General features: G+C 37.4%; 1 long non-coding RNA gene across 1 annotated transcript; it reads left to right on the plus strand.

The window, feature by feature from the left end:
- The first annotated feature begins 442 nt into the window (after nt 1-442).
- On the plus strand, nt 443-11676 carry LOC150065400 (uncharacterized). Its single transcript, XR_016534765.1, has 4 exons — nt 443-489; nt 611-793; nt 11244-11310; nt 11477-11676. It is a non-coding gene; the product is annotated as an uncharacterized LOC150065400 (long non-coding RNA).
- Nucleotides 11677-12791: the final 1115 nt, after the last annotated feature.

Here is a 12791-nt window from a genome sequence, read left to right on the forward strand (position 1 = left end):
GCAGCACACATCTTACTTGACTTGATAATACCCACTAAGTAGGGCAGAGACTCCTGAAGTTCTTTGTAACAATAAAGCAATGAAGCTCAACTACAGATGTTTCCCTGGCCTGCCAGGATACCATGATAGCCCCAGCACTGAGACTGTGCCAGGACAGTCTCTAAGGTTCCAGTGGGGCAGAGTGTCATGTGAACTTCAAACAATGTAACTTGTCCTGGTGCTTATGCTCCATGTGGTGCAGAACACAGTTGTTTAGTTGATAAAGGTACGGCAGTACACACTATGCTGATGGTCCTGGTCTCTCCTGTATTCTGTGTCTGGCTGCTCATCACTAAGGGTTAGATCACAGAGGGGGGTTGGCCATTCCTAGGGACCAAAGCTCCAGTTCTAAGGAGAGTAGAATAATGGATAACACTGATCCAGTTCAGGTGTAGCTTCTCCTTTTGCCCAAGACTCCAAGTAGTCAAATATGAACATAGACTATATTTGGTATCAGCATGTCAATTACTTTTGCATAGCTGTGGTAAAACATGGCATAGAGGCAGCTTGATCAGGACGCTTGTCTTGCTGCCTTCTTCATGTCTCCTGTCCCTTTCATTCCTCCCTCTAGGTTCTTGGCCCTAGTTGACGTCCCGCTGGACGGGACAAATGGTGCCCAATGTGTGGCTTGAGTGCCTGCGAGGCTGAGGAACGTTGTCTTCCAGGAAAACTTTGATCCAAGTGATTGTGTGGCCAGCTCGGAGTGGCCAGCCCGAGACATCTTGGTCAACGCTGAGAGTGGAGACGGCGAAAGGTAAGTGACTGACCATGGGACAGGCATCATCGTCACAGGAAATGTTCATAGGCTCTCAAGACACAAGGAACTTGGGTTAAAAAGAAAGACTTAAAGGCATTTTTCGATTACCTAGAAGAATTATGTCCTTGGCTCCCCAAGGAGGGAACGATTAATGAGGTTAAATGGCAAAGAGTTGGAGATTGTTTATTAAGAAGATTCATGTTTCTATAAGAATTTTTGTGTAATTATTGCAATTGTGGTCAAATAAGGAACATTTTCTGGTTGAAAATGCAGCATAGTGCATGCTTGGCCATGTACACTGTAAATAGTCTTTACCAAATGTGTTTGACAAGGAATTGCTTTTATGTGGATAAAATTATTATTGATCTTAAAGATTACCTTTTTTACAATTCCCCTACACCCTCATGATATTTTGTTGGCGGCTCAGGATAGGCCAGATCTACTTTCTAAAGCCTTTCTTAGCCTTGGCTTGCAGATAGCTCCTGATAAAGTCAATTTCGTGTTGACTGCCTCCATACCCTTAGATATTCAATGGCTCAGGCATTATTTAAAATTGCCTAATAATATCTTTTTGCCCCTCAATGATATTCTGCGAGGAGACTCTGACCTCTCCTCCCCCCACAAGCTTACAGCAGGACTGCCTCCACACCCTGTCCCTGAGGAGCTACAATCGCCTGCCTCTCAGGCCTTAAGTTCCCAGCTCCTAGAAACTGGTGCAGGCCCCAGCTCCTGGGTGTAGCTGGCCTAGCAGCATCTTAGCAATTGGCAAGCCCCTTGTCCTGGCCAGAGCCATCCAGAGGCGTCTCTTAAAGAGGACCTGCCCTATAATCTCTAGGGAGAGACAAGAAATGGATGTTGTGATATTCTATGATGACTGCATTAGTTATGAAAAAAATTGGCACAGAACTGCTCCCCAATTCTAGAGGCCACAGTCTAATCGCATGGGGAGCAGTGGCCTATTGGTGGGAAAAACAATTGGAGCTACTAAAATTAATAAGGATCAGGCGAATACAAGTTTCAAATACAGGTTTCTCCCTACAGTAAACATGCCCATGAGAGCCACTCAACCAGGGCTCCCAAGTCTTTCATCAATTCCTAATAATTTGTATATTTATGCTATTGAGATAAAAGATTGCTTTTTTTCTAGAAACAGTGGTTTTCCTTTAACAACTTTTTTTGTAAAAGATGCCCAGGTGAAAAGCAAAGGCCTCCGGAGGTATCAGCCGACCCCATGTCTGTGTTTTGTTTTGTTTTTAAGAAAGTGCACTGTGGGCCTAAAACAGAGAGAAAAGAAGGCTGGATGCAGCATGCTCTCTAAGGCCTAGGTGGTCAAGGGACACCTTGACCCCCCTTCTGAGTTTCCTTTTTCCTACAACCTACTGAACTGACAGTCTGGAGACAGTTGGTGGCAGAACACAAACTTCAGTCTTAGTGCTCCTAAGTTTAAGACTGCCACCAAACTTTCATCTGTAAAAGGTATTGTGGTAATATGTCTAATATCAGGAACTAGCTCTGAAAAAATAAATTTCAGCTAGTCGCTTTGTTAAGCATTGTTTTAAAAACCTGGTTGTCACCTCCAAGAATAAGCTTTATCAAAAAAAAAAAAAACAAACCCTCGTGATACTAAAATTTCCAGAAAATGAATGGCTGATATTAATTTTGCACACTTTAAGATCTTTGCGTATGAATGTGTGTGTGTGAATGGGTATGAGTGAACATTGTTCAAGGTTAAATTGTCAGCATACTATGTAAAACAATGGATAAATTTATACCTAAACACAAAGGCAATTGGGTAATTCTAAGTTTAAACTTCAAGGAAAGTATTAGGTTTAAATGTTTCCTATGTCTCAAGGCTTATTGCATTGTTTTAAAAAGAAACTGGTAAAAAGCATTTTTCTAAAGATCCTGAAATCTGCATTTTAAAAATCTGGTATTGCAATGAATACAGCTGTTTACATTGTAAACATTGTATCCTGTTCACAGAGGTATTAGGGAATTTGGAATTTATTACCTTAAGTTAAAGTTTGGAGACATGTATTAGAGATTTAAATGTGAATTTGTCAGAAACTTTGCCTATCTGTCTTTTCTTGCAGACTGACACTGGAAATCTGATGATAAAATGTGGATAATGTGAATGTTTAAAGGTTTATCTCCTTATGATTTGGTTTCACACTACTTCACAATTGGGTGTATTTTAGAAAAAGAAGGAAACTAAGTCCAGACTTAGACTTTTGGTTCACTGATGATTGTAGTTCTTGCATTAAGGAAAAACATATTGGAGTTTAACCTATTATTGGAGTTCTAGGCAGTAACCTAAACTGCACAGAAAAAAAAAAAAACTGCCTCTTCTAAAAGGTGGCCTGGAGGCAAAGGGAGGGAGTTTCTTGGGCCCTTAAAGGTTTTTCAAATACAAATAAAGGCTAAAGTGTTAATTGTTTAAGCAAATATCAGTAAAAGTTTTTAAGAACATTGGAAATGGGTTTCTAAACAATATTTGAAAATTATCTTAAATGTTTGTTTGAAGAAAGAGTAAAAAGGAAAATTAGGACTACCGAAATGATTGCTTAATTGCTATTTAGCCTGCTCTTGTAAGTCTCCTTATAGCAATTTCCAGCTGGGCCATGGAAAAGGATAGCAGATCCTCATTCAGATGTAATTTTGGTCCTCACCAAGTTCTAGGTAAGATCATGCTTAGAGACTATTTCTGTGTTGACCACCTTGTTGCTCTAACTGGAGTAACGTGGCCTTTTGTAGGACCCATTGATCTGAGAGCTGCAGTTTCGAGCCAACCCAGGCAAAGCAAAGTCCCTGTGAGACTGTGGTGTTTAATCTGGCAGCAGACTGCTATTGAGGCAGAGTTACTTTGGAGCTCAAAGTAGCAGAGTGCTAGCCTTGAGCTGGAGAGCTGAGGGACAGTGCCCAGGCCCCGAGTTCAAGTCCAGCAACCAACAAAGTGAAATGCCAATGGGATGTTCATCCTGTGTGGAGAGACACTATTGGGATGAAAGCAATGAAGCATCCAGATGCAGAAAGCCTCTGCTTGGATGGCAGAGATGGTGTCAGATCCTAGAGTCACTCGTGCTTGGCCATTCAATATTAATCAGAGCCGGGAGGTCATAGAATAGTTTGTAAGCATGCCTCACTAATGCCTATGCCTCTCATAACTGGGCAGGAACTTGTCAATCATCTGTGATAGTGGGTAGTTTAAAGTCCTAACTAGCAAATTCACGAAAGTTTGTGGATCTGAGGCTTGTGTCCCTATTGATCTGTTTGGATCTGGCAACTGAAGCATAATTAGAGTTGCAGGGATTAAGTTCCCCAGACAATCAGGAAAATGCGTTTGCAAATGGGTGCTAAGTAAGCTAAACTTTTGTAGCCAAAGAAGGTTTGTGCAGTTGTTAAATGTTGAATATGATCTCTAGTTTGGAGCAAATCATTGTTCCTGATAGCTAATCCTGGCAACCCTTTCTTAAAATAGGCTAAACGTTTTAAGGTCCCTGGTCAAGTACAGAGACAACCCCCCTGAGTCAGCTTGAAGAAGTTACAGAAGCTGAATCGCCGCCCATCAATCCCCTTTAGATAATGGGACCAGGGAATCATTGGGAGCATTCACCGAAGTCAGGCCTTAGGTTAAGCTTCTTTAACCAGTTTGCTTCTTTAACCAGTTTGCTGTGCAGAAACTTGCAGGCAATCCAGCAGGAGATGTGACATTCCATTAGAGTCCCTGAGAGATGAAGCTGCTGCCACATATTCTGCCCTGCCTGATTCCACCACCACTGCACAGCTGTTTTCTGAGAGGACTGGAACTAAAAACTCTTGGTGATGGGACATTCTGTGTTAAACTCAAAGTCCCCTAGGTGGTTGCAGCCATTATGGTGACTCTGGATGGGTGAATTTTCTATCCAGTGCTGAACAGCCTAGATGTGGGAGATGCTAAATGGGTATGAGGACTATGGGGCCCCCAGAGGAACCGTAGTTCCCACCCGAGGGATACACACCTGCAGTTGACAGATATAGGCATCTGCATGAGGTGCAGGTAAGACTGCAAGGAGATGGTCTAAACGGCCATCAGTCTCAGGGTCTTCTGTGGGACACGCCTGATAGCATGGAAGTTGGTATCTATTAAAACCCTTCCCCCGCAAAAAGATGCTTGGCCTCAGCAGAAAGACAGACATATCAGCCAGTTTGTCTTGCTTCTTGCTCAACATGACCTCCTTTCTAGGGATCAGGGCCTCTGTCTCCCCTCTCAGATTAATGCCTACCATAATTAAGATATTGCCTAAATCCTAGCCCCTCACTTCTTTTAAGATGAAAGGAGGAGATGTCAGAGACATTCTTCCCCTCCCTGAATTCTTAGTGTAAGAATGTGCCTGCATCTTGTAATTAGGTCACTAAGCAACACATGCCTGCTTGCGTTGATATGCAAACATCCTACCACCTGGCCTCTACCTGGAGCAGGAGCAAACATCCTACTACTGGACCCCCCACCCCGAGCGGTTCCTGTACCCCAACCCCTCCTGCCTCTGAAGAGGCATATAAACCCCTGTGTAAAAAAGAAAATTTGCAGCTTGATCAGGAAAAAAAAAAACATGCCATAGAAAATATAAGAGAGACACATTGATTTTTCTGATGATTTCCTGGGCTTCAATACATGGTGCTTATCCCCAAACATATGGGCAGAACAAAGAACAGATAACTGGATTGTTTGATAGGGACTTTCTTCACCTCATGGCAGATAGGAAGTAGGACAAAGCCACACCCAAAAGGGATCTGGGGACAGGTCTCTTGGTGGATTGTATTTCTTCAAGAAAGTCCCATATTACTCATATTCATATTCCCAGTGTCATTTCCCCTGACACTGGGAATATGAAAATGTCAGAGACTGGGGTAACATGGAAGTTTGTAACATAACAAGCTTTATTGAACCAAAACTATACTTTATTGAAGCTGTTCAAATACAATGCAATAGTACAACCTCAAAGGAAACTGAATTCAGCAAGCTTGATGAAGCTGTCAATACATCAGACTAAGGACAGAGGCTGGTTAAATGGATCTGAACAGTTTACTTATTGTGCAAGGGGTATGTACGGAATGCTAGAGATTCATGAACACTTGAGGCCTTTTCCAAGAACTGATGAACAGGTAGTGGTTAACCCAATAGGGTGCACTCAGAACAAATATGAATATTTGAGCAAAGGTTTGTATGTGAAACCTATTCCATATAAGGAGATATCTATGAAGCCTCTGGTTAACCTATATGTTAACTTAAAATCCCTGTTGGAAAGACTGCTAAAATATTTAATCACTGTACTAAGAACTACTTTTAACTGTTGCTAATCATTATCTCAGGACAATATTTGAGCAAGCTATTTGGCAAAAGGAATTTGGATACAGCTTTGCACCTCTTCTGTGGATACTTTGGACTGTTGAACCCTTTTTACCTAACTCTACTATATCACCATCGCCTTCCAATCATCTATTTAAGTTGTGAATCCATCCATGGACTAAATCATTCATTAAGGCAGAGCCCTCTGAAAATACACTTGTAGACACATCTTGAAGTGTGTGCTTCACTATACCCTAGGCATCTTTTATTGGAGTCAGGTTGTCAGATGAATTATCACAGGTAGGGTAGGAAGCTGTTCCTCGGGAATGGTTTACTATGATGCAACTAATCATGGCAAAGTAAATATTGAGACTGAGGAACAGAATGATGCAGTGGCTACTTGTTCTCCATCAATGCACACAGAAGGCTGTGATGGTAATGGAGGCCCAGGGATCTTCATGCTTACCATTTTCTTGCAAGGTAGAAGACTTTGGCTCTGAGCTGAACCCAATTAGGGGAATGAGGGAGGGAAGATCTTGGAGAATGTTTGTCTTCTCTATGTTGCCACTATCTCCTTTCTCTGTCAATCATTTCCTTGCTGCTCTTCAGTGTTCTTGCATTGTTCTGACTGAAATGTAATTATTTTTTGTTCTGGTCATTTTCTATGGAAAGGCCTCATGCTACTCTCTTCTTGTTTGTACCTTGTTGATATTACTTTTAGGGACACTGTTAACTGTAATTTCAAAGTATTCAGAAAAACAATTTTAAGGAAATGGAGCTGTGGTTCAACATGATAGAACACTAACCTTGAGCAAAAGACCTCAAGGAAAGTGCCTGGATTCTGAGTAAATGATCCCTAAATGACAAAAAAAGGAATATAGTAATAAAGTAGTAGTGAAAGAAATGAAGCAATTAAATTGATAAACACTATCCATATAACATAAAATAATGCAGTAAAGGAGGGAAAGAAAAATATAAATGAAATAAGACATAAAATTGGCAAGAGAACAAACATAAATCCTATTTTACCAATAATGATATTATTGTAAATAAATTTGTAATTTCAAACATAAGACAGAGATTTAGGCAATGGATTCATAAAAAGTGATCAAGTTGTGTGTTATTATCAATAGACATAATTCACTCATGCACACATATGCTGAAACTAAATGAGAAAATTATTTACTGCAAAACTAACAAAAGTTACAAAATATTAGAAAGGATTCAGTGCTAGACTAAATAAACATTAACAGAAAAATTATTGTTAGTGTTAAAACCAAACTTTTGAGACTTAAAATAATCTTTCAAGTACAAGGATTTATTTAACCACTGTACAAGCTATCCTGAAGAAGTACAAATACTAAGGTAGATTTCCATCACCATTAGTAGCAGTGTTAGATTGCTGATGTAAAATTTTCTATTAGAGAGCTAGTAATTTTCTAATGCGAACAACAACAAAATGCAGGAAAAGAAAGAATGAGTAGTTAACATTGGCTAATGGTGACAAGTGATATAAACAAAGCCAAGAATCTTTAGGAAAGGAGAAAAGCCCATAAGGAAAAATAGTTGCTTTTGGATTGACTTGTATTAACAGTGTAAAATTCACTTGTAAGCAAGTCACCTTGGTCTGTAGCAAACTTAGCTATGATAGGATTAATGTCAAAGTTTCCACAGGAATTCAAGCATGTAAAATAGTCTTTTGTTGGTTACCTGAAGCTGTGGGCTAATAAATTCCTGTACCTATACTACTACACAGCCTTTGTAGCTAAATTTAATATGGATCAGAATTTGTTGGTTGTCTATACAGAAATTATAAAGGGCATTTTATAATGATAAAAGCATATAAAAGACATACTATACATAACATTTATAAAAATGCATGGTAATTAGCCAGGCATGGTGATATTCTACTATAACCCAGTACTTGTGTGGCTGAGACAGTAAGATCATGAGCTGGAGGCCAGTCTGCTCTGCATAACATATCCTCTCTCAAAATAAACTAAACAAAATATAAGAAAATATTATTGGCCTAGTGATATAGTGTTTACTGAGCATGCACGGAGGGTTTGATTCCTTGGTACCACATACATACAAAAAAAAGCCAGAAGTGACGTTGAGGCTCAAGTGGTAGAGCTCAAGCCTTGAGAAAGTTCAAGGACAGTGCTCAGGCCCTAAGCTCAAGCCCAGGACTGGCAAAAAAAAAAGAAAAAGAAAAGAAAGTATTATTGCAGTTTAACAATATTTCTGTTGAAATCATTTATTTAGTAATAAGGACATAAAACATAGCTCCTCAGTCTATGAGCAATGAAAAACTAAATCATTGCTTGACCCCAATCTCTAGTGTAAGATATTATCACTCTTTCTATCTCTCTTGTTTGTTTCATATATTTTTATTGTAAATAATAGAAGGGTTACATTATATTCACCAGATAAAAAGTGCATTATTTCACAAACATGATACCCTTTCTCATGTCTTGTTTTGTATACTTTATTTTAATCTATTTCCTTTCTAGAAATCTTTCTTTAATGGAAGTCCCACTGATGAATGCTCATCTTGGAATCTATTTAAAAAAATAAATAAACAGAAAATGTTTCAAATAATGGTCAACTGATCTTGGCCAGTTAAAGCACTGCAAATTTTCATATGTATCTGCAAAGGGCTTAAAGATCCAACCAGCATTTAATAATCCAAGCTTCCATGGTATAGCAAATTCCAAATTAACATGGGACAAAGCTGAATAACAAAAATCAAGCAAACTGAACAAGTACAAGAAAGAAAGAACAGAATAATCTGCATCAATATTAAGCCTATTGTAATATGGTAAATTTAAAATCCCTAGTTGTATTTTGAATCCTACAAACATAACATTAAGTGAAAGGAACCATCCTGGCCTCATGTTGTTCTATTTCATCCACCTTCATTTCTAAAAGAGCCACCCCCAAATCCTGGTATCAAAGGCTATATACCTAGGTAGTAAAATTGTAAAATAATGATGAAAGAAGTCATTGCTAGAAAGTAAGGAACAAACATCAATACAATGATTGCACTGAGAAAGGAGGGAAGGTATTTGGTTTATATGGATGCTGGAAACAGGATAATCAAGTTGACACTTGTTTAGAGCATAGTACTCAGTTTCAACTATTACCTGAACTACTGCTGTGGAAGATCCTTATAGAGGATGTTAATCACCTAGGTGATATACATATATATATATATATATATATATCCAATATAGTTTAAATCAAGCAGATTATCTTCCATCATTTTGGGAGGCACCATAAAGTCAATTACAGGTGTTAAAAGCATAGACTGACTAAGGCATCCTGGACAAAAGAAAATCTATTTTCAGGATGGTAATAATGACATACTGCCTGGGCTTCCAGGCTATTTAGTAATGTATATACATTACTAAATTACTATTGTTCTGAGTAGAAAAATCTACTCAAAAATAATTTCTGAAGTAACCAAACTAATAATACTCCAACTTTTTGTTCTTGTGATCGATTCAAGGCAATGGTAGAATCTGTCTTTACTTAATATTGAGTTTCCTTGGTAGATGAGGAAGTGGAAATCTGTGCAGTTTATCCAGTGATTAGTGATCATGTAGTCCTTTATGAAAGAAAAAGAAAAAAATAATCCAGGATTCATGCTTCTGTCTTACACTGCACTTATTTAATAGTAGAATTGGCTTTAAATCATTTTGGATTTATCTTATTTGACTGATTCATATTACTCACAGGCCATTGTGCAGACTGAAACTTTCTATTGGAATCACACTGTGATAACTTAGATTTTGCATTTGTGTTTTTGGCTAGTCCTTAAACTCCAAATATTGGCATTACTATTTCTTTGCTTTTTATTATATTAATATTCAAGGTTTCCTTGATGAGAGCACCAAGGTTCAAAAAGATTCTTTGAATAACCTCTAACTTAAGGACTTAGTGTTGTGATCACTTGAATCTCAAACCTGTGTTCAGGCCACTGTACTATGCATACACTGTAAGAAATGCTTAACTTTCATTATGTTATATTTGCATAGTCATGGGGATATTAAAAGAGGTCTTCACTTATTATTACTACTTGTATGATATCTGCAAAGGAATCATAACAGCCATAATGCCATACAGTCTGAAGCTCTGAATTCAGAAAGGAAATTAACCATAGGCTAGAGTTATTTTTGCTCTTGTTATAATTGCTCACTTGCATTAATTTGGAATTTCTCTAATTCCCATTTCACAATTCTGTTATGGCATTTACTATTCTGTAATAAAATGGTGTGAGCTTTGCCTTATCTATAATGAAAGGGATTGTTGAAAAATATTAGTACTTTCAGAGAGAATATTATAAGGACTTAAAAAACAAAAGAACCATTTTCAGGTGTCCAAGCACTCTAGAAATCATTTATATACAAGCCATTGATGAGCTAATTTCAACATATTCTTATCTATTCATTGAAGCTAGTCAGTTTCACAATACTAGTGCTCTATTGTTCTAATTCCAATTATATTACATAACAGAAAGAATTAAAAAATGTATTTCATTAAAAAATATATAAACTAGGCTTTTTACTATGGGAAGCTAATGCAGATTGTGGGTGAGATTAATGAAATTTCTACAGTTATGATTTAAAACTTTATATTTCCAAATGTTAAATAAAAGATGAACCATGATCTAGGTTATAGTTCCCATTCTTAATACTAATTGCATTTTTAATTAAGAATTTATGCCTTGTTATAACTTTAATTATTCAAGGATTATATGCATATATATATTACTACTAGAGGTACATAGGAATTTAAAACTTTTAGCTTTATAACTTGAATTAAAGTCACACCAGACTATTTGAATAATGAGTAAATATTAGCCTAAGTCGAATTATAGATTGAATGTATATCTGACAAACTAATGGTGTTTGGAGTCAGTGAATCAAATATCAAGTATTTATATAATCTTTAAAGCCTTCTGAAAGTAGGAGTGTGCATAAATGATTCAAAAACTACTAAAAGAACCTATAGTATAGAAACAAGAAATGTCTTGAGTTCAAATTGGTGCTACCTTATAACTGAGTGGTTGTCTAAAAATTAACTCCCTGATACTGCCATTTCCTTTTCTATGTATAGACATTTACAATCCACAACCCTGCCAGGATTTACTGAAGCCTTAAAACTACCAATGTATTTTTAAAATGTAAGTAGCTCAGTAAAATACAAACTATAAACTCATTAAAGGCACATCTTAGTAGATGTTGCATTTGACCTAGAAAAATTCTGAGGTTTCATTTTAAACAAGCTAGGGGGAAAAATCAGTCTTTTTTCCCAGTAGTAACCAAGAGTTTGCTATCTTTCATCAATAGAAAAATCTGTCAGGTATAAAATTCTGCCTAAGAGTGCTAGATAAATGGACGGATGATGGAGTGGCACTGAAAATAGCAGAGCCAGAGGCAACAACATGACTGTGTTAATTGGCGGCCTGAAGGACCCTGGAATTTTCTGCAGTCCTGGAAAAACAACTGCCAGCATGCAAGACTCCCAAGAACAAAGTGACATGAAGAATTTGCACATGAGATCATTTCAGAATTAGCTAACCTCACCATTGTGCTTATGCTCTCTGTGGGTTAAAATAGATTCATGTGATAGCTATATTTTTCTGGTCCAAGTTGTTTAAGCCACACTTTAGAGAATATGCTGCTTGTACTTATTAGAAACTCCAATGGATTTGAGATTTGAGAAAATTTAGCCCAGTGGAAACTTAAGTTTCCTTAAGAACTAAGATGTAGGATAAACCTTCTACTTCAATTTCCATTAGTAGCTGGATATTTAATCTTGAGCAAATAAAATACTTAAGCCTATTTTTATTATCTATGAATAAGATACTGATTAATGGCCAAGTATCTCTACGAGGGCTTTAAGATAATGAGATCAGTCAGAAGGTACTATGTGCTAACTAAATTCATTAAATCAGAATCGTAGTATTATGCTTTATTATTTGTACTGATTTCCATTTAACTTAGTGCATATCCTATTTATTATAATGATTGTGTTTCTGATATTGTTAATGACACTTTCCCAGAAAGAATATGAGGATGACTTCTCCAACTATCTCCTGACCTTTCTATACTTTACCTTGCTTGCTTCTGTCAGTCTCTAGTTTTGTGTCTCCCTCCCACATGAGAACATGTTGGAAAGACTCCTTCCTAAACCAGCATTGGTGTTCTGACTGAGGAAGCTGTCATTTTTTTTGTCTACAACTTGTTAAACTCCAGTGATTTGAAAGGAAGCTGCCTGCATCAGTTCCCTTGAGTTCAGGAAATACATGCCTTTTTCTCTCCTTATCTCTTCTCCTCATTAATAAGAGGAAACCTAGGGAGCAGAAGATGCTGAAAGTGAGATTTTACTAAGGTGGTTTTCTATGGCATTTGTAGAAAAAAAATGTAGTAACTTTGTTGTGTTTTTGCTACATATGAGATAGATTTCCACACAGTGCCAATCAATACATTAAGATGGGTACATTTTGGAAATATTTTCCCATTCCTCCAAAAGCCCATCCCATTATGGTTATCTGTTTGGGTTAATTTCCTGGCATTAACACAAACTATTCATATGAATACAGTATATCAATTGTCATGTAATAGATGAGTTATGAAAATTATTCCCAATATTTTTCCCTTC

The sequence above is a fragment of the Megascapheus bottae genome, chromosome 3 (assembly GCF_031878675.1).
Source record: "Megascapheus bottae isolate mThoBot1 chromosome 3, mThoBot2.hap1, whole genome shotgun sequence".
Lineage (NCBI taxonomy): Eukaryota > Metazoa > Chordata > Mammalia > Rodentia > Geomyidae > Megascapheus > Megascapheus bottae.